General features: G+C 42.6%; 1 protein-coding gene across 1 annotated transcript in view; it reads left to right on the top strand.

The window, feature by feature from the left end:
• The first annotated feature begins 699 nt into the window (after window positions 1-699).
• LOC130113779 (homeodomain-interacting protein kinase 3-like) overlaps window positions 700-23,348 on the top strand; it is a 118,981-nt gene continuing 96,332 nt past the window's right edge. The window contains exon 1 of the mRNA XM_056281403.1: window positions 700-1,033. The gene's annotated coding sequence lies outside the window, so the exon portion shown is untranslated. The remainder of the gene's footprint in view (window positions 1,034-23,348) is intronic.

Genomic DNA, 23,348 nt, shown 5'->3' with positions numbered 1-23,348 from the left:
TCTGTCCTGTATGTCCCGAGTTCGACAAACTTTCAGTTTGTATGTTTTTTTTTTATACATATAAGTAAGATGCCGTTTTTTTTTACTCGTCAGCGTTGTCTTGATAAATCGACAAGATTACAAATACTTGTATGCAATATGCAAATAAAACAGTTGGCAGAGCCAGAACTCCATGGATAAGTAGATTTCTCCCTCTATTTTTTTTTCTCCGACCTTCCATAATACCGGACATGGAATCCTATCACACCCACTTAATCCAATTCTGGGTAGCGGGGAACATGAAATCAAAGATTTTATTTCCAAAATCTATTCAACCAGCTCCTTCGCTACTTAACTCCCTGACAAGATGTCACTTCTGTGACAACAAGTGCTTAACCCTCATGACGGTGGAGTGTACTTGAAATTCTTGCCATATCTGGGCCCAGTCGTTGTTAAATGACAATAAAATCGATGAAAAAATGGAGAAGTTTCCCTCTGATACCAACTCTCTCGCTCGCTCTCTCGCTCGCTCGCTCTCTCGCTCGCTCTCTCGCTCGCTCTCTCGCTCGCTCTCTCGCTCGCTCTCTCGCTCGCTCTCTCGCTCGCTCTCTCTCTCGCTCTCTCTCTCGCTCTCTCTCTCGCTCTCTCTCTCGCTCTCTCTCTCTCTAGCTCTCTCCCTCCCTCCCCACATGCGGAGAGGCAACAAGACAGCCAGCCAGCTACAGCTTAGTCCAAAGCCGACGCTAGCGGACAAGGCGTATTTAACGCAAAAGTTTAGAAACACGGATTCGTTGTCTCAAGTGGAAATAAGAGGGGCTGTTTGTAACAACTTGAACGGCTGTCTGAGTTACGGATCATGGCTAGTCGTAGTAGGAGTAATATGTAGAGTTTTGGGCGTTATATTAAAGCTTCACTTCTGCGGAGCCCAACTCGGTGTCTTCTCACGGATCAAGATGGCAGCAGCGCCACTGCAGGACCGGACTATGGTGTGGATCCACATCGCTAACGTGTTCAACAACGCTTTCCGCTGTTCCAATTATTTGACTTACTGAAGGTAGGCTTATTCGTCCGGGTTGTCGAGCAAACGTTTGCTCCTGCGTAGATTTGTTTATGTGTTGTTATAAAACAAAAAGCACATCGCCTCTTTGCTAAGCTAACCGCTAGCTAACTTTAGTTTGTTCGTGTTCGCACTGCCGCACAAGCCAGATCAACTCGTTAGCTGTGCCAAATGTTAACTCCAAATGTTTATTTATCCACAGACGGGGCGTTCAAGAGCGTTTGTCATTTTGTCAGATTTTATATTTCTCAAGTTCCCTCGAGTAACTGGTGGCAAGTACGTGGTGGAAATATACTGCGTTTTTTAAATGAATTCTGCAACACAAACCCCCTCAAAGATCTAACTAGCATTAGCCGTCAAAGCTAACATATCCCCCCTCCAATCAACCCGCTACAGTCAGTTACTTAAAACGGCAACAGGTGTCCTGGTTGTGTTTGCCCTTCCCCCCAAAGACATTCACCAAGATATGTCGTGTAGAATGAGCTGTGACAAAGTACATGTGCAGCTGACAATCACCGACTGTTATGTGATGGGGTAATCATTTGACATGGCTCTCAGAGCCGTGCGGGTTGTTTACTTTGTGTCTTGAGTTGACAGAGCAGTAGGTGTCACAGCTTGCTCTGGTTGGGTGTGTATCAAGAAATTATGGTCGTCAGTTTTAATTGTATAGCCCAATATCCCAAATTACAAATTTGCCTCAGTTGGCTTTACAATATTACAATTTACAATGTTACAATTTCATTTAGCTAGATGCTTTTATCCAAAGCGACATACGTCTGAGAGTTAATACAGCACAAGCAAGGATCTAGTCAGGAGACTGCAACGCAAGTAAGTGCCAAAAAACTAGGTTCAAGTACGATAGGACATAGGTGTCAATAAGCAACGCAGCAATACAACATCCCGTCCTTAGACCCTCGCATTAGATAAGGAACGTCATCCTAAAAAAAAAAAGAAAATTAGGAAAAAACCACAGGGAGATCAACAGAGGAGGGATAGTTCTCCCAAGATGGACAGACATGCAATGGATATGGGGGTTACAGAATAAAACACAACGTGCAGAATAGAACATTGAAAGAGGATAACAGAATCATCATGGAATTATAACATATATGAAGCATATGAGTAGGAGGATGTCGCCGGAACAGCCCAGGACCTGAGCCACGCGACCACCATATGCATATGGGAGACTGACATCACACCACACACATGGGAGAAGAGACAAGAAAAAACATAAGTCAGACCTCGGAGTGAGAGAAGGATATAACATTGAAACAGGATAACAAAATTATGTGGTCTTATAAGATATATATATAACAAAATGTAATGAGGGGGATGCCAAGCAGTGTCCAGGTGGTGACCACCATCACCATGGAAACCTGGGAGGAGGAAAGACAAGAGTGCACACGGGGGAGACTCACATCACACCATTCATATACATAGGAGAAGACATTCAGGGTGGCAAAAGACGTGAAAGAAGAGAAGAGTTCGCAGTAGTCGGTAATCTGTACTCTATATAATCTCGTCGGCAGAACAGTGCATGGTAAATTCATTGAGACAGAAATCGACCCCCCCCCATACAGTACAGGTTGTGAAGTACTCAATTTAAAGGCAACTAAATGTAGGTTAAGGCAAAAAGATGAGTTTTAAGTTTGCATTTAAAGGAGTCAATAGACTCCGGTTGTCTGACAGCAGCAGGCAGGTTATTCTGCATGAACAGCGCCTCTGATAGGAAAAGGCCCTGTCACCAGCTGGCTCTTTTTAACTTTGGGTATACACAAGAGCCCTGTATTTTGAGAGCGGAGAGCTCGAGATGGAATGTAATGTTCTAGCTTTAGTCAGGATTCTAGCAGCAGCATTTTGAACCATCTGAAGACTTTTAGTACTAGCATGTGGCAGACCTGAAAACAGTAAATGGTAAATGGATTGCTTTTATATAGCACTTTTCTGGTCTACTGACCACTCAAAGTGCTTTACAGTGTGTCTCACATTCACCCATTGACACACACATTCATACACTGATGGCGGAGGCTGCCATGCAAGGTGCCAACCTGCCCATCAGGAGCAGTTATGCTTTCAGTGTCTTGGTCAAGGACGCTTCGACATGCTCTCCGCAAGAGCCGGAGAGCGAACCAGTGACCTTCCGATTACTAGATGACCTGCTATACCTCCTGAGCCATGCCGCCCGCATGTACAGTACATTCAAAGCTCAGCGTTTTTGGTTTTTACCGATTTTCACTGAAAAATACCCAGATTTTTAAACTCATTTTCACCCGGATTTAAATGTTTCCACGGATCCAAAAGTTGTTCCTTTTCATGTGAGGTTATGTAACAATGTCCTCTTGTGGCGAAATTCGGCATGCTGGATGGCTTTGAAAAATAAAAACCGAAAACGTTGAGCCTTGAGTACATTACAATAATGAAGTCTGGATGAAGCAAATGCATGTATTAGTGTCTCTGTGTCAGCCATGGAAAGGAAAGACCAAATTTTAACTGTTACGTAAGTGAAAAAAGGCAGTCTAGGGGATTTCTTAAATGTGCTTATTAAAGGAAAGGCTGGGATCAAACGCAACACCAAGATTTTTGGCTGTCACACTTTGTGAAATCAGAGCTGTCGATTGTTACTGTTTCTTGATCAACTTGGTATCTGTGTCTAGCAGGGCCAAAGATCAGCATCTCAGTTTTATCCACATTTAAAAGCAGGAAATTAAGTAAGCCTGGACCCGACTATTTGGATATTTGTTCGTTGGCTAGGTATTTGGTTTCAAATTTGGGATTCGGATATTAGTTTTTTTGTTTTGTTTTTTTAATGTAGGCTATCAATAAAGGCGAATTGCAAAATACATTTGTCAGCCCATTGTTGTGCTATATCTATACTTTTTAATTGCACTGTTAAAATGTGGAAATATATACTGTCTCAGCTGCGACGCCTGACATCCCTCTCACTCACAGCAGTGACGTCACGCTTCAGTTCACCTTGGCCGTTAAAGGGAAGACAAAATGTCGAATTGAGTGATGACAAGGCAGTGTGCAAAATATGCAGTTTTAAACTGGCCTACTACGGTGGCACAACAAGCATGATAAATCATTTGAGTGCTGTAAGTAGTAGGCTATTCTTATACGGTGTAAAAAAAACAAGATTATACTAGCTAGCAAACTTAGCTCGTGTCTGTTTTCCAGTCGCCATTATCAAGCTGCTTTTATCCGCCATTTAAACATTAACGTTACACATGATAAAAAACGTGCACTTACTTTGCTTGGTAAATGGTTGCACCTGATCCGAATAATTAAAATAAAACCAAAGGAGTAATGTGGGAACATCTGGGGCTAAGGCAATTACTGGCATAAAAAAGCCTAATAACTTGTCAATAGGTGCATCCCCAGGTATTGCAGCCATCAACATCCTCAGCCACACCCAAAACTGCACAGCAGACCCTACAGTTCCAAAAACAAACAACCGAGAAAAGAGAGACATAACAGATGCAATATTAGAGTTTATCGCTATGGATATGAGACCCATTAACATAGTCTAAGGCGAAGGCTTCAGAAAATGAATGAAGATGATGGAGCCCAAAAATGCTCTAGTGTTTCACACGCCCTGTCTCTGAAGTACAGCAATGTGTGAGACCAAATTTTAGCTCTCGTTGAAAACTCAACTGCCTTAATTTTCACGTTGGACATTTGGACCTTGGAGAGTATGGAGGCGTACATGGTTGTCACTGGTTATGCTTTGATCGATCGGGCCACCCATCATTATCGGCTCATTTTCATTCTTTCTTTCTTTTCTTTTTTTTTGGACCCCCCCCCCTTTTCTCCCCAATTGTACCTGTCCAATTACCCCGCTCTTTTGAGCCGTCCCAGTTGCTGCTCCACCCCCTCTGCCAATCCAGGGAGGGCTGCAGACTACCACATGCCTCCTCCAATACATGTTGAGTTGCCAGCCACTTCTTTTCACCTGACAGTGAGGAGTTTCGCCAGGGGGACGTAGCATGTGGGAGGATCATGCTATTCCCCCCCAGTCCCCCTCTACCCCAAACAGGCGCCCTGACCGACCAGAGGAGGCACTAGTGCAGCGACCAGTACACATACCCACATCTGGCTTGCCGTCCGCAGACATGGCCAATTGTGTCTGTAGGGACGCCCGACCAAGCCGGAGGTAACGCGAGGGTTCAAACTGGGATCCCCACGTTGAGAGGCAACAGAATAGACCACTATGCTACCTGGTTTGATCGGAACTGTCTATAAAGGCTGATCAGAAGAGCCGATCAGAGGACGCAAAATACATGAGACATTTCTCTGTGTGCGGCAAAAGATGCTTGCTAAAATGGCTTCACCGGTCTGGCAGTTCTACAAGGTGTCCGAAAAAGACAATAAAATTGCTTTGCAATGTGTGTGAAGCAGAAATCCCTTTTGGTGGAATGCAACAACGAAATTTTAATACTACGAACCTCATTAGACATTTGAGAACTCATCACGTCAAAGCCAGTGCAAAGTCAGTAAAATGAGCTAACCCTTAAGCAACTCAGTCTTCTGTCACTCAGTTGTCAGTTAGGGTGACATTTAAATGTCAGCGACAGTAAGAAGTCAAAAACATACGAAGATGGCGGCGCGCTGGACGCAGCGGCTACTGCGGCTCCCTGTTCAGTGTCGTGTTTTCTTTGTTATTTATATGTTAGCTTTAAGTTTATTTACAAGTGTAGGTCATGCACTCTTCTACAACCGTCAGGAACTTTTAAACCTCAGAACGGATTACTCACTTCCCTCCACCATCACGGACAATTTCCCCATCGATATTATCCGCTCACCGGTCTCGCAGTGGAAACGCTGCCCCCGTCGGCATCGTAAACAAAAGAGAGGTAAACGTGGCGGGCTACATGCTAAGCTAAGTAGCGTTCCCTTCAATGTTTCCCTCCCCAGCATCTTCATGGCTAATGTCCGGTCGTTAGCTAACAAAATGGACGAGATAAGACTCAGGCTGTCCTCTCAGAAAAGGCTGCAGAACTGCTGTCTGCTGATGTTTACGGAGACTTGGCTCAACAGCAACATAGCCGACTCGGCGGTCGAGCTAGCGGGCCGCACAGCCTTCCGTGCCGACAGGACAGCGGCCTCCGGCAAGATCCGTGAAGGGGGTTTGAGTATTTATGTCAATAACTCTTGGTGCAACAATATAAAGATCGTTGAAAGGCATTGCTCTGCTGATCTCGAGCTGCTTATGATTCGGTGCAGGCCTTTTTACCTGCCTAGGGAGCTAACGGCCATTACCATCACCGCTGTATACATCCCCCCACATGCTAATGCTAAGGAAGCACTTAAGCAGCTACAATGTGCCATCAGCAGACAACAGACCAAACACCCGGACAATGCCTTTTATCGTAGGGGGTGACTTTAATCAGGCTAACCTCAGGGCTGTATTGCCCAAATTCCATCAGTATGTCTCCTGCCCCACTAGGGGACAAAACACCTGGCCTGGACCATCTCTATACAAACATCAAGGACTCATACAAAGCTACTCCATGCCCTCATCTGGGGCATTCTGACCACCTCTGCCTGTTCCTGGTCCCAGCCTACAAACCCCTAATAAAACGGATCAAGCCAGCAGTAAAGACAATCGCTGTCCGGCCAGAAGGAGCAGTCTCTGAACTCCAGGACTGTTTTGAAAACACAGACTGGAGTATTTTTGCACATTCAGCTACCCATGGCTCCCATATAGACATTAATGAACAGACATCTGCCATACTAGCCTACATTAACTTTTGTACTGAGAGTGTCACAACAAAAAAATCGATCCGCACCTTTCCAAACCAGAAACCCTGGATGAGCAGTGAGGTCCGGCAGCTGCTGAAAGTCCGGGATGCAGCATTTAAGTCAGGTAACTGTGAGGCCTACAGCGCAGCTAGAACCAACCTCAAAAAGGGCATCAGAACAGCCAAACGTAAATATTCCCCACGAATAGAGGACCACTTTCACAATAACTCTGATCCTCGGCGAATGTGGCAAGGCATTCAGTCTATCGCAGACTACAAAAGCTCTAACCGCGGTCCCACTGTCCATGATGCCTCCCTGCCAGACAAGCTAAATCATTTCTATGCCCGCTTCGACAAGGACAATACTGACCCAGCCACAAAAATCCCCAGCCACCCAGAAAACCAGGTGCTCACTCTATCAGTCGCAGAGGTCAGAGAATCACTGTGCAGAGTGAACACACGGAAGGCTGCCGGACCAGACGGCATACCGGGTTGGGTCTACCGGGAATGTGCCGACCAGCTGGCTGAGGTCTTCACACCTGCATTTAACCTCTCATTGTCCCAATCTAAAGTCCCGGCATGCTTTAAGACCACCTCTATCATTCCTGTCTCCAAGAAACCAACATCCACATGTCTGAATGACTACCGACCCATAGCACTCACCCCCATTGCCATGAAGTGCTTTGAAAGACTGGTTCTGGCTCACATCAAAAACATTATCCCCCCCACATTCGACCCACATCAGTTCGCCCACCATCCCAAAAGGTCTACTGAGGATGCCATTGCCACTGCCCTGCACGTTGCTCTGACCCACCTTGAACTTAACAACACATACATCCGGATGCTGTTCATAGATTACAGCTCTGCCTTCAACACTATCATCCCCGCCAAACTAACCACCAAACTCCTCTCCCTTGTCCTCAACCCCTCCCTCTGTAACTGGATCCTGGACTTCCTGACCAACAGACCGCAGTCTGTTAGGTTAGGTGGCCACACCTCCACCCTGACCCTCAGCACAGGTGCTCCTCAAGGCTGTGTTCTGAGCCCCCTCCTGCAGCCACTCCCCCATACACATCAATGGGGTGGAAGTGGAGCGTGTTTCCAGCTTTAAATTCCTTGGAGTCCACATCAGCGAGGACTTTTCGTGGACATTAAACACCCAGGCCCTTGTGAAAAAGGCCCAACAACGCCTGCATTTCCTGAGGAGGCTGAGGAGTGCCCGTCTACCCCCCAAAATTCTCACCAACTTCTACCACTGCACCATAGAGAGCATCCTGACCATCTGCATCTCAGTGTGGTATGGCAACTGCAGCGGATCGTCAAGGCGGCCCAGCATATCACTGGTACCCAGCTCCCAGCCATAAAAGACATTTATCACAAACGCTGCCTTCGAAGGGGTCTGAGCATCAGCAGAGATCCCACCCACCCCTACCATGGACTGTTCTCCCCCCTGCGCTCTGGGAGGCACTACAGGAGCCTCAGAGCCCGCACTAACAGCTTCTTTCCACAAGCTGTTGGCCACCTGAACCTGGCTACCCACTGAATGTCTGTAGATATTTTTAAATATTTTGTACTCCAGCTCTCTTAACTTATTTTTAGCTTTGGTTTTCATGTGTTTATATCTTATATTGTGTTTGCTGCGTCTGTCTTGCACTGATTGGTGAAGCCACAGCCCTCATTTCATTTTTAACATGTGCCTGCACATTGTTTTTAATGACAATAAAATTGAATTGAGTTGAAGTCAAAAGAAATATCAGCCAAGATAATGGAATTCATTGGCCTTGATCAGCAGCCTCTTTCTGTAGTGGAAGTTGAAGGGTTCGGGCGACTTTACGCCCCTGGAAGGATGTAGCATGGACCCAAGTAGGATCCACGCTATATCCTTCCAGGGCGTAAATAGTTCACAGATGTATGCCTGCCACAGTTATACCTGAAAGTGTATACATCTAGAATTTTAGTGCATGTCCCATGTCCCTGTTAAGCTTAACCACACACTTTATTGATCAAAACTTCAAACAACACAATGTTGTTTTTCATCGTCAAGAATTCCCAGGGTCACGTAGCGGGCGCTCTGGCTGTTGCATTCAGTGGCATGTTATGAAAAACTTGCCATTGTGCTTAAGAAGTAGGCTAAGCTAAAGAATGATAGGCATGGCAGGTTGTAAAAACATGTAAATGTTGAGGAATGCTTATCCAGTATTTGGCTATAGCCTTTCTTTGTTGCTGTTTTATATTGTCTACATTTGTAGTAGGCCTAAATTTTGAAAGGCCCTCTATTTTGTTTCATCTATTGGAATCGATTTTTATTGCTTTATATAGGCTATAATGGTTTCTTATGCTTTATTATGTTTGGAAACATAGTGCATAGTGTTGAGAACATTTAGCTTTTATTCCATAGGAAGGCTAAAATATTTACTAAACTGCTCTTTAGCCGGTTTGGTTTCAGTTTTTTCATAATCTACATGACCTAATAAGACAATGGAATATGTTGCATATGTTGCCTTCCAATAAATAAACAGTTGTCAATTTATGTTACTTTCTCAGCTGTTAATTATATTTCTGCAATGCTGTTAAGAATAGTTACTTTTATTGCTATAAATAGTAAATAAATAGAACACTTTAGATGGAAGATCCTCATCCCCCTACCCACCTTGTGATTGGCAATAAGCGATCGGTATCGTCCGATTCCGGTGATTGGCTCCAAAATCTCTGCTTGAAGCATCCCTAGTATGTTTGTAATCCTGAGGTATTTGATTGAACGAGGTCCTATCCTATGCACTTTTTGTGACATAACAGCTTGTGACAATTATTCTTATTTATAGACTTGCATAAATGCTCATTATAATAGGCTCCGAATCCAAGCCAATGCCCGACAAAGCGCTGTGAAACAAGTGCAGAAACAGCATACTAGGTTTGACAAATTTAAGATTTGAGATTTATATTTATAATTCCTTTGTCATTTTTCAGTACTCGCACATTGAAATGAAATTTGTCCTCTGCATTTAACCCTTCCTATACATTAGGAGCAGTGGGCAGCCGCAATGCTGCACCTGGGGACCAACTTCAGTTCCACATTCCATCAGCTATTAGCCTAAGTCTATAACGTTTTACAATCTGGAACCTAACAAGAGTCAGACAAAATACACATATTTCTGTTATAACAACAAAAGGACCTCGATCAACCAAATCCCTTGGGATTACAGACATGCATGAAACACACCAAACCTTTTGGAAAATGTTTTTTGTTAACAAAAATAAAATACTTAAGAACAACAATCCTTAACGAGTAATGCCTTTAATTAAACCGAAAGATACATGTTGCAGCACTATGCCATCCATCTCAGCCAAGATTGGAGAATTGTCTGGCTGAGTCCTTCCTAAGTCACCCCCCCACCCCCTACCCTGCTGAAGCTCCGAATATTCGCTGTTGATTACTTCCGAAGCTCCAGAGCTAAAAAAAAAAAGGTAATCGGGACAACCCTAATATAGTATGTAGTTGTGAGGTGGCTGGTAGGTGAAATTAAAGTACATATGTCTGGTACATAAGATAATACGTTGTAATATAGTGTGTATAAAGCATTGGGTATGGGCATAATGGGTTGTGAAGTTTTGGTATGGCATACAATAGAGTTTGGGTGGCGCAGTGGTCAGCACGGGCCTCACAGCAAGAAGGTCCTGTGTTCGAGCCCCGGGGTAGTCCAGCCTTGGAAGTCATCCTAGGTCATCCTCTGTATGGAGTTTGCATGTTCTCCCCATGTCTGCGGGGGTTTCCTCCGGGTGCTCCGGTTTCCTCCCACAGTCCAAAGACACGTAAATCGGGTAAATCAGCCGTACTAATTTGTCCCTAGGTGTGAGTGTGAGTGTGAGTGTGTGTGTGTGTGTGGGTGTGTGTGTGTGTGTGTGGGTGTGGGCCTTGTGATGGACTGGCGGCCTGTCCAGGTTGCCTCCCTGCCTGTCGCCCAATGACTGCTGGGATAGGCTCCAGTATCCCCGTGACCCCGGTTGGACTAAGCAGCTTGGATAATGGATGGATATAGTATAGTTTATGGGCAATACAGTATATAAGCAATAGGGTATAATATATGGGCATAGTTTGTTGATTATCTAACCGTAACAAAACTGTATACTAGCGACATACCTGTTGTGCATGCATGCTTGCCTTCAATGTCCTGTTACTGTTCCACTTACTACTTGTTTTTTTTTTCTTTTTCGTGTGAGTGATGTCTGCAAGTGCTAGAAGCTGTTGGGAACTGGAGTCAAATTCCTTGTGTGCATAGGCACATTTGGCCAGTAAAGTTGATTCTGACTGCATATAATTTTGCCAAGAGTTGAAATATAAAGAAAGAAAAGTAGAGGGCCAAGAACCGAGCCCTGAGGTACGCCATATTTAATGTCAGAGAATTTCGATGTAAGATTATTACAGGAGACACACTGTGTCCTTCCAGATAAGTAGGACTTAAGCCATGACAGAGCTAATCCAGTGACACAAAAATTATAATTTATTCTGTCTAATAGTATACAGTGATCAGTGGTGTCAAAGGCTGTACTGAGGTCCAGTAGTAGAAGCACAAAGTTGGAATCAGAATTCATAGCTAGTAGAAGATCGTTCACCACTCTGGTCAGAGCAGTTTCAGTGGAGTGACAGGCCAGGCTGATTAAAAAGGTTCATATATAGATAGTTTTCTTCTCGTTGGGTCAGAAGTAGTTGATACACAACTCTCTAGTACTTAAAAGAACAGAAGATTAGAGACTGGTCGATAGTTATGAAGAGAACCTGGATCAAGGTGTCGTTTCTTAAGTAGAGGCTTGACCACTGCTGTCTTAAAACTACTGGATATAGTGCCAGTAATAAGTGATAAATTAACAATGTCCAGCATTGTAGGTCCCAGGAAAGGTGAGAGGTCTTAAAAAAGTTTTGAGGGTAAAGGGTCTAGAAGGCAAGTAGTTGGTTTAGAAGCTGACACGCGCTTAGTCAAAGGTATCAAGAGATATTCTCAAAAACTGTAATAACAGAAACTATCAGTAAGTCACTGTATAGATATGAATTTGGTAAGAAGGGATCTGCAGGAGTACCTGATTTGTTTATGTCTCATGAACCTTATTGCCTAACAAGTCTAGAAACTCATGGGCCATGAATGGTGAGCAGCTAATGGACGGCTGCTTTTTAGTAAATTTAGCTACAGTCTTAAAGAGAAATCTGGTGTTGTTTATTAATATTGATTAAGCGAGAGAGATACGCTGCTTTCGCAGCAGCTATAGCATGCTTGTATTTCAATAAACACTTATGTCAGGATAGGTAAAAACTTCAAATTTTGAGTTTCACCATGTTCCAGTCTCCTGTAGGCCCACTTAAACCAGGGTGCAGGCCTCTTTAGTCACCTAGGTCTGGTAGTGAGAGGTGCAACTGAATCGAGGAGACTAGAGCGGGTCACATTTAAGTTACTAGTGAGACTTTCAAGAGTCAGTGAAAGGAGCCAAGACTTGAGGCGGCTGCTGGCCAAATGCAGGTACAGCAGCTGGACCAATGTGGCGAGTGGCAATTATTACATCTATGTCGACATTAACAGGACAGGCCAATAATGCTTCAAATTTAATGAGAAACTGATCTGACACTGCAGATGTGGTTGGCAAGACAGTCAGTTCAGAAACAGCTATCCCTTTAGGAAGGTGGGAAGATGGTGGCGTGAATTGACATTTGCAGCAGCCTCACCCAGTACCATCCATGCTGTGTCTTTGTCCACGTCTGTGTCTAAGTTTTGTCTTTGTTTGATGGCTGGTAGAGCTGGTGCTGGGAGAGTGGGGCAGGCTAAGCTAACTGCCAGCCCATGCAGACCGGCAGTTCCGATAACATCAAGGGTAGTCTGGCGACAGCCTCACCTGGCGTTGACTGTGGTATTTTTGATGTCATCGTGAGCAGTGCGGGGAGGTGTGTCAGGATGTCTGGCTGGGAGAACTGGCGCTGAATCGGCTGTTGGTCTGCTTCGTTCAGTGGGCCCGGGGACCATGGCCCCTGCCTGGAGCTGCTCCCGAGGAGGAAATGCTGAGGGTGGTCTGACAGAACGTGGGAGCAGGGCGGGCTCAGCTAGCTGCTAGCCCATGCAGACCGGCGGTTCCAACATTCATCCTGGCTGGCGTTCGTTCCCTTGGACAGTGATTTTTTAGTTTATTGATATCCGTGGATATGTGTTCTTGTAGTTTTTGGATGTGTTTTTGTCTTTGTGTTGTACTGCTGTGGGATGGGAGAAATGGCATTTTGTTTCATTTCATGTACGCAAGTGCATGAAGTGAAATGAAAAAATGTTCCTGATTCCTTTAAATAAAACCAAATCAAGGGTGTTACCTCTGCAATGAGTCGATTCTTGAACAAACTGAGCGAACCCAAAAGTATCAACTAGTGCCAGAATGGCTTTACTTAGAGGATCAGCAGCCTTATTCAGGTGAATACTGAAATCACCAAGAATAAGAATCTCATCAGAATGAGTAACAAGACCTGAGATAAATTCTTCAGAAATGGTGAGTAAGGGTCAGGAGGTCAATAGAGTATCACAGTCTGGAATGAGTAGAGCCTTTCTGCAGCTGAGGAAGATGGACTTAGAATAAGAGCCTCAAAAGATTCAACTTTAGAAAGTTAATTTGAAAATAGACTTAAATATTAAGGTGACACCCCACCTTCTTTATTTGCCCGAGCTACATGGGCGTCAGTATGTATATTCAGGTGGGGAAGTTTAATTTAAGGGGAGGAAAACATTTAATTTCAGCCATGTTTCACATAACCCAATCTTAACAAAACTACGGTCAAGAATCAGATCATTAATTAGTAATGATTTGGTTGACAGTGATCTTATATTTATGAAACCAAATGTAAGCGTCTTGTTGAAGTGTTCAGTAGTAGTCAGATCTTTAGAGCTACCAATAGTTGAAATATTAATTGGAATTAGACACCTTGTATTATTAGACAATTTTGAAGGCCTATGCCTTGAACGATGTCTGGTCACACTTGATAACATTAGATGTTTTGTTCTGTAGATTATTAGGTAATTTGTTGCACATTTTACCACCACCAGTGGTAGGAATGATTATTAGATTATTGTGATTCACACATTTAGGAGGAGAGCAATACAGCAGAGAAGGGATATGGTTTCAATGTTATAGACCAAGCTGTCAGTCTGATAATCTACTATGAGAAATTCCTTGACTAAACATGTTAATTAAACTAGTTGACTACACATTCACACTAGGTTTAAACCTAGCAGGCTCTCTAATCACTTTCAACGTGCTGAATGATAAGTCCCTAGTGTCAGACTAAACGTAGACGGCTATATATATTGCTAGACAAAAGAGCGGCACTGTCACCAGTAGGGTGAATACCATTCGTTTTCAGCAGGTAAGGGCGGCCCCAGAAAGAAGGCCAGTTCAAAACAAAACCCAATCCCTGCTCATTACAGTAACGAGCCAGATAGCGGTTCATTTAGGTGAGCTTACTGTACATCTCATTACCCCTCACGATTAAGTAGGGATGGGTACCGAAATCTAACCAATATGGAAGATATTTACTGAACATTGTATAAATTACAAACTAAACTGGTGCCAGTTTGAAGGTCCATCTGACAGAGATTCAACGATGCTTTGTCTGAACCGGGTATAAGTACTGAAGAGGATTTATAGGTTTCATTCAATGTATTGTATGATTCATGTAAGTTCTAATCTTCTCTCTTTTTCTCTTCATACACACCTACATAGACACATACACATGCACGTACACACTTACATAGATACATACATACATGCATACAAATTCCAATGAAGTTGGGACGTTGTGTAAAACGTGAATAAAAACAGAATACAATGATTTGCAAATCCTTTTCGACCTATATTCAATTGAATACACTACAAAGACAAGATATTTAATGTTCAAACTGATAAAATTTATTGTTTTTTGCAAATATTCACTCATTTTGAATTTGATGCCTTCAACACGTTCCAAAGAAGCTGGGACAGGGGCAACAAAAGACTGGGAAAGTTGAGGAATGCTCAAAAACCACCTGTTTGGAACATTCCACAGGTGAACAGGTTCATTGGAAACAGGTGAGTGTCATGATTGGGTATAAAAGGAGCATCCCTGAAAGGCTCAGTCATTCACAAGCAAAGATGGGGCGAGGTTCACCACTTCGTAAACAACTGCGTGAGCAAATAGTCCAACAGTTTAAGAACAACGTTTCTCAACGTACAATTGCAAGGAATTTAGGAATTTCATCATCTACAGTCCATAATATCATCAAAAGATTAAGAGAATCCAGAGAACTCTCTGCATGTAAGTGGCAAGGCCAAAAACCAACATTGAATGCGCGTGACCTTCGATCCCTCAGGCGGCACTACATTAAAAACCCGACATCATTCTGTAAAGGATATTACCACGTGGGCTCAGGAACACATTGTCAGTTAACACAGTTCATCGCTACAGCTACAAGTGCAAGGTAAAACTCTACCATGCAAAGCGAAAGCCATATATCAACAACACCCAGAAACGCCGCCGGCTTCTCTGGGCCCGAGCTCATCTGAGATGGACTGACGCAAAGTGAAAAAGTGTGCTGTGGTCTGACGAGTCCACATTTGAAATTGTTTTTGGAAATCATGGACGTCGTGTCCTCTGGGCTAAAGAGGAAAAGGACCATCCAGATTGATATCAGCGCAAAGTTCAAAAGCCAGCATCTGTGATGGTATGGTGGTGTGTTAGTGCCCATGGCATGGGTAACTTGCACATCTGTGAAGGCACCATTAATGCTGAAAGGTACATACAGGTTTTGGAGCAACATATGCTGCCATCCAAGCGATGTCTTTTTCAGGGACGTCCCTGCTTATTTCAGCAAGACGATGCCAAGCCACATTCTGCATGTGTTACAACAGCGTGGCTTCGTAGTAAAAGAGTTGCGGGTACTAGACTGGCCTGCCTGCAGTCCAGACCTGTCTCCCATTGAAAATGTGTGGCGCATTATGAAGCGCAAAATACGACAATGGAGACCCCAGACTGTTGAGCAACTGAAGTCATACATCAAGCAAGAATGGGAAAGAATTCCACCTACAAAGCTTCAACAATTAGTGTCCTCAGTTCCCAAATGCTTATTGAGTGTTGTTAAAAGGAAAGGTGATGTAACACAGTGGTAAACATCCCCCTGTCCCAGCTTTTTTGGAACGTGTTGCAGGCATCAAATTCAAGATGAGTGAATATTTGCAAAAAAACAATAAAGTTTATCAGTTTGAACATTAAATATCTTGTCTTTGTAGTGTGTTCAATTGAATATAGGTCGAAAAGGATTTGCAAATCATTGTATTCTCTTTTTATTTGCGTTTCACTCAACGTTCCAACTTCATTGGAATTGGGGTTTGTACAGGCATACACGTAGGCACACAAATTCCTGATCCAGTCTTTACTAGGATCACATGCACACTCATGCACAAACATACACATGCACACATACATACAAGTATATTCACATGCACACACATGCATATACACATACACATGATCTAAAGTCCATGGGACCCTTGAAATGTTCCAGATGTTTGTATCCAATTTCCCCTCGGGGATGAATAAAATATTCTGATTCTTACACTGGGATCTTAAATCATGGGATATCTTCGTCCAGTGACACTAACATGCACTAAATGTGCACTCCAATACACACTGTTCTGGATGTTTGGTGGGTACTTACACCCTGTTCAGACAATGCATCGTTGAAACTGTCAGACAGACCTTCCAGCTGGTACCAGTTTAGTTTGTAATTGTACAATGTTCAGTAAATACTTTGAAAAGAATTAGTTTGTGTTTTGCCTTTTCCATTAACCACACATTGCTCTAGAATCCACTTTAGAGAGGCTTTGAATCCTCCACACCAACCCAATCAATGAAGGCAACAAGTACTATTCAGTCAGAGGCAGAGTAGGGCGGGTCATGACTTTGCCATCCTAGGAAAAAAAAATCGCTTGCAGGAGGTCGTACCCACTCAATTCAAGTTACCTAGGGCAAGAATAGGCGTTCGGGGCATGGAGTGAAAGAGGCACAATTCTCCCTATTACAAGTCAGTGTAACAATGATTTTGGTTAGGTGGACACAGCTATCATGGCATCTTTATTTAGATTATAGCCTTGCTCACTGGGTAAGAGAAATTTTAGAATATCTTGCTATCAGGGAAACACCCTCATTAGGCTTGCCCAAAATTTGTATGTTTTGCATGCGAGCAATTTTTTTTTTTTTCTGTAGATGAAGTCATTGTTAGGGGAAGGTCTTATTTTCATCAATATATATATTACATTTTCTACAACTCAAAAAGATTATAACATATGTATGTAGTATGTATGTACGTGTGTGTGTGTGTGTGTGTGTGTGTGTGTGTGTGTATATACAGTGCATCCGGAAAGTATTCACACCCCTTCACTTTCCCCACATTTTGTTATGTTACAGCCTTATTCCAAAATGGATTACATTCTTTTTTTTCCTCATCAATCTAAATACAATACCCCATAGTGACAATGTGAAAAACGTTTTGTAGAAAGTTTTGCAAATTTATTAAAAATAAAAAACTGAAATATTGCATGTCCATAAGTATTCGCACCCTTTACTCAGTACTTGGTTGAGGCACCCTTGGCTGCGATTACAGCCTCAAGTCTTCTTGGGTATGAAGCTACAAGCTTGGCACACCTATATTTGTGGTATTTCTCCCATTCTTCTCTGCAGATCCTCTCGAGCTCTGTAAGGTTAGATGGGCAGCGTCGCTGCAAAGCTATTTTCAGGTCTTTCCAGAGATGTTCAATGGGGTTCAAGTCTGGGCTCTGGCTGGGCCATTCAAGGACATTCATAGACTTGTCCTGAAGCCACTCCTTCGTTGTCTTGGCTGTGTGCTTAGGGTCGTTGTCGTGTTGAAAGGTAAACCTTCGCCCCAGAGGTCCTGAGTGCTCTGGAGCAGGTTTTCATCAAGGATCTCTCTGTGAAAAGTGTTGTGGACGGATGAATCCAAGTTTGAGGTGTTTGGATCACAAAGAAGAACGTTTGTGAGACGCAGAACAAATGAAAAGATGCTGGAAGAATGCCTGACGCCATCTGTTAAGCATGGTGGAGGTAATGTGATGGTCTGGGGTTGCTTTGGTGCTGGTAAGGTGGGAGATTTGTACAGGGTAAAAGGGATTCTGAATAAGGAAGGCTATCACTCCATTTTGCAACGCCATGCCATACCCAGTGGACAGCGCTTGATTGGAGCCAATTTCATCCTACAACAGGACAATGACCCTAAACACACCTCCAAATTGTGCAAGAACTATTTAGAGCAGAAGCAGGCAGCTGGTATTCTATCGGTAATGGAGTGGCCAGCGCAGTCACCAGATCTGAACCCCATTGAGCTGTTGTGGGAGCAGCTTGACCGTATGGTACGCAAGAAGTGCCCATCCAACCAATCCAACTTGTGGGAGCTGCTTCTGGAAGCGTGGGGTGCAATTTCTCCAGATTACCTCAACAAATTAACAGCTAGAATGCCAAAGGTCTGCAATGCTGTAATTGCTGCAAATGGAGGATTCTTTGACGAAAGCAAAGTTTGATGTAAAAAAAATCTTATTTCAAATACAAATCATTATTTCTAACCTTGTCAATGTCTTGACTCTATTTTCTATTCATTTCACAACATATGGTGGTGAATAAGTGTGGCTTTTCATGGAAAACACAAAATTGTTTGGGTGATCCCAAACTTTTGAACGGTAGTGTATATATATATATATATATATATATATATATATATATATATATATATATATATATATATATATATATATACATGCATGCAACAGAAAAACAACAAAAAGAAATAATGATAATACCAAAAAGGTACATTCAATGAAGGCACTAGAATATGAGAATTCATCCAAATTTTACAATACATTTATCCAGTTAAGTAGCTTCGACGACCATATTTTTTGCAGAGAGGTTGTTAGCCTACCCCAGACTCATCCATTAAGTGAGATAAATCATTGTTCTTGATAAAATGTATAAATCGGCCCCACACTTTCTGAAACAACTCTTGTTTATCTCTCAGAGCATATGTGATGATTTCTAAAGGTAAACATAACGATAGTGCCTTAAACCACTGTGTAATACTTGGACTGCCCGTCTTTTTCCATGTTAAAGCAGTCATTCTTTTTGCTTGTAAGAAACACATGTTCATAAAGATTTGTTCACTACGTTTTATATTATGTCCATCTGGATAGATGCCAAGTAAAAAAAAAAACGTTGGCTCCAACATTAATTTAATTGATAGTCTCTTCATTTTCCCAAAATTCCCTTATTTTGGGACATTGCCAGAAACAATGGAACAGTGTACCCTTATCTTCACCACATCTGGTGCATAGGTCTGGGATATTAGTATTAAATTTATTAAGTTTTTCTGGTGTAATATACACTCTCATTAGCCAAATATGTTGCAGCAGTTTTAGCCGTGTATTGGCTGTCTGTTTGCGCTATCTCACATACCTTGCTCCATTGTTCTGGTGTCAATTCTTCCTGTAAGTCAACTTTCCATACATTAAGTTTAGAGTCTGAGATTCTGAAGATTACGCTAACAAGTCATAGAATTCAGATATGATACCCTTCCCAAAGGGCTTTTTGACTAGAACAGTGGTCACCAACCTTTTCAAGCCTAAGGTCACATCCCAAGTCCAAATGTAAACCAAGTTTGTAATTGTACAATGTTCAGTAAATACTTTGAAAAGAATTAGTTTGTTTTTTGCCTTTTCCATTAACCACACATTGCTCTAGAATCCACTTTAGAGAGGCTTTGAATCCTCCACACCAACCCAATCAATGAAGGCAACAAGTACTATTCAGTCAGAGGCAGAGTAGGGCGGGTCATGACTTTGCCATCCTAGGAAAAAAAAATCGCTTGCAGGAGGTCGTACCCACTCAATTCAAGTTACCTAGGGCAAGAATAGGCGTTCGGGGCATGGAGTGAAAGAGGCACAATTCTCCCTATTACAAGTCAGTGTAACAATGATTTTGAAGCTGTTATTTTAAGGTTAAAAAGTTGCATAACGTTGCTTTAACTTTCCCTGAGGCATCTGTTCTGATGAGCTGTTTGTATTTAGAGTCGATTGTATCCGTATTGGTCCTTGCACACATGAGAACTAAAGGTTTAGCTAGGCCACACAAGAGTTGTCTGAGTGTGCTGGAGTGAGGCGTCTGCATTTTAGTGCTCTTTTTGTGGCACAACATAAGCATGAACTAAGATAGCACTGCAATTCTGTGTAAAATCCCTTGATTTTTTTTTTTTGTGTTGGCAGCATTTTCTTGACTTTTTTGGTTGGAAACCAGAATTTATCAAAACTGAACCCATTGCTGGGGAAAGTACCAATGAGTACAAAAATTAAAAACTCAGCAACTGATATTTTGATCCCTGGTCTGTGTTTTGGTGAGTTTTCTTGTGATAAAGAGGGAATGTGTGTGTCAGACTGTAAAATGTCAGTGTGTTACATGGTACTCTTATCGGTCTCTCGTACCTGTTTGCTCTAGACTGTGCTTGCTCAGCAGTTCTACTTTGTGTGAAACTGACACTACAGTGTAATGCGTGGGGAAAGCCAGTGATTGTCCCCCTTTTCTCATTATATTATGCCAGTTCCCCTTTCTGGTTAGGTGGACACAGCTATCATGGCATCTTTATTTAGATTATAGCCTTACTCACTGGGTAAGAGAAATTTTAGAATATCTTGCTATCAGGGAAACACCCTCATTAGGCTTGCCCAAAATTTGTATGTTTTGCATGCGAGCAATTTTTTTTTTTCTGTAGATGAAGTCATTGTTAGGGGAAGGTCTTATTTTCATCAATATATATATTACATTTTCTACAACTCAAAAAGATTATAACATATGTATGTAGTATGTATGTATGTACGTGTGTGTGTGTGTGTGTGTGTGTGTGTGTGTGTGTATATACAGTGCATCCGGAAAGTATTCACACCCCTTCACTTTCCCCACATTTTGTTATGTTACAGCCTTATTCCAAAATGGATTACATTCTTTTTTTTCCTCATCAATCTAAATACAATACCCCATAGTGACAATGTGAAAAACGTTTTGTAGAAAGTTTTGCAAATTTATTAAAAATAAAAAACTGAAATATTGCATGTCCATAAGTATTCGCACCCTTTACTCAGTACTTGGTTGAGGCACCCTTGGCAGCGATTACAGCCTCAAGTCTTCTTGGGTATGAAGCTACAAGCTTGGCACACCTATATTTGTGGTATTTCTCCCATTCTTCTCTGCAGATCCTCTCGAGCTCTGTAAGGTTAGATGGGCAGCGTCGCTGCACAGCTATTTTCAGGTCTTTCCAGAGATGTTCAATGGGGTTCAAGTCTGGGCTCTGGCTGGGCCATTCAAGGACATTCATAGACTTGTCCTGAAGCCACTCCTTCGTTGTCTTGGCTGTGTGCTTAGGGTTGTTGTCGTGTTGAAAGGTAAACCTTCGCCCCAGAGGTCCTGAGTGCTCTGGAGCAGGTTTTCATCAAGGATCTCTCTGTACCTTGTTCCATTCATCTTTCCCTCGATCCTGACTAGTCTCCCAGTTCCTGCCGCTGAAGAACATCCCCACAGCATGATGCTGCCACCACCATGCTTCACTGTAGGGATGGTATTAGCAAGGTGATGAGAGGTGCCTGGTTTCCTCGATGTGACGTTTGGCATTCAGGCCAAAGAGTTCAGTCTTGGTTTCATCAGACCAGAGAATCTTGTTTCTCGTGGTCTGAGAGTCCTTTAGGTGCTTTCTGGCAAACTCCAAGCGGGCTGTCATGTGCCTTTTACTGAGCAGAGGCTTCCGTCTGGCCACTCTACCATAAAGGCCTGATTGGTGGAGTGCTGCAGAGATGGTTGTCCTTCTGGAAGGTTCTCCCATCTCCACTAAGGAACGCTGGAGCTCTGTCAGAGTGACCATCGGGTTCTTGGTCACCTCCCTGACCAAGGCCCTTCTCCTCCGATTGCTGAGTTTGGCTGGGCGGCCAGCTCTAGGAAGAGTCCTAGTGGATCCAAACTTCTTCCATTTATGAATGATGGAGACCACTGTGCTCTTCGGGACCTTCAAAGCTGTAAAAAAAAATGTGTACCCTTCCCCAGATCTGTGCCTTGATACAATCCTGTCTCGGAGGTCTACAGACAATTCCTTTGACTTCATGGCTTGGTTTCTGCTCTGACATGCACTGTCAACAGTGGGACCTTATATAGACAGGTGTGTGCCTTTCCAAATCATGTCCAATCAATTGAATTTACTACAGGTGGACTCCAATCAAGATGTAGAAACATCTCAAGGATGATCAATGGAAACAGGATGAACCTTAGCTCAATTTTGAGTGTCATAGCAAAGGGTGTGAATACTTATGTACATGCAATATTTCAGTTTTTTATTTTTAATAAATTTGCAAAAATTTCTACAAAACCTTTTTCACTTTGTCATTATGGGGTATTGTGTGTAGATTGATGAGAACAAAAAGGAATTTAAGCCATTTTGGAATAAGGCTGTAACATAACAAAATGTGGGGGAAAGTGAAGGGGTGTGAATACTTAACGGATGCACTGTATATCTTTTAACAACGTTTTATATCTATATAGCGATACACACACACACACACACACACACACACACACACACACACACACACACACACACACACACATTTGTATCTTACATTTGTATACAGATGTAATTTTCACATAATGAAGAATGTGGGTATGTGTATATGCAAATTATATATATATATATATATACACATACACACACTACCGTTCAGAAGTTTGGGATCACATTGAAATGTCCATATTTTTGAAGGAAAAGCACTGTACTTTTCAATGAAGATAACTTTAAACTAGTCTTAACTTTAAAGAAATACACTCTATACATTGCTAACGTGGTAAATGACTATTCTAGCTGCAAATGTCTGGTTTTTGGTGCAATATCTACATAGGTGTATAGAGGCCCATTTCAAGCAACTATCACTCCAGTGTTCTAATGGTACAATGTGTTTGCTCATTGGCTCAGAAGGCTAATTGATGATTAGAAAACCCTTGTGCAATCATGTTCACACATCTGAAAACAGTTTAGCTCGTTACAGAAGCTACAAAACTGACCTTCCTTTGAGCAGATTGAGTTTCTGGAGCATCACATTTGTGGGGTCAATTAAACGCTCAAAATGGCCAGAAAAAGAGAACTTTCATCTGAAACTCGACAGTCTATTCTTGTTCTTAGAAATGAAGGCTATTACATGCGAGAAATTGCTAAGAAATTGAAGATTTCCTACACCGGTGTGTACTACTCCCTTCAGAGGACAGCACAAACAGGCTCTAACCAGAGTAGAAAAAGAAGTGGGAGGCCGCGTTGCACAACTGAGGAAGAAGATAAGTACATTAGAGTCTCTAGTTTGAGAAACAGACGCCTCACAGGTCCCCAACTAGCATCTTCATTAAATAGTACCCGCAAAACAACAGTGTCAACATCTACAGTGAAGAGGCGGCTGCGGGATTCTGGGCTTCAGGGCAGAGTGGCAAAGAAAAA

The sequence above is a fragment of the Lampris incognitus genome, chromosome 6 (assembly GCF_029633865.1).
Source record: "Lampris incognitus isolate fLamInc1 chromosome 6, fLamInc1.hap2, whole genome shotgun sequence".
NCBI classification, from domain to species: Eukaryota; Metazoa; Chordata; class Actinopteri; order Lampriformes; family Lampridae; genus Lampris; species Lampris incognitus.
This window is presented reverse-complemented; position numbering and strand designations above follow the sequence as displayed.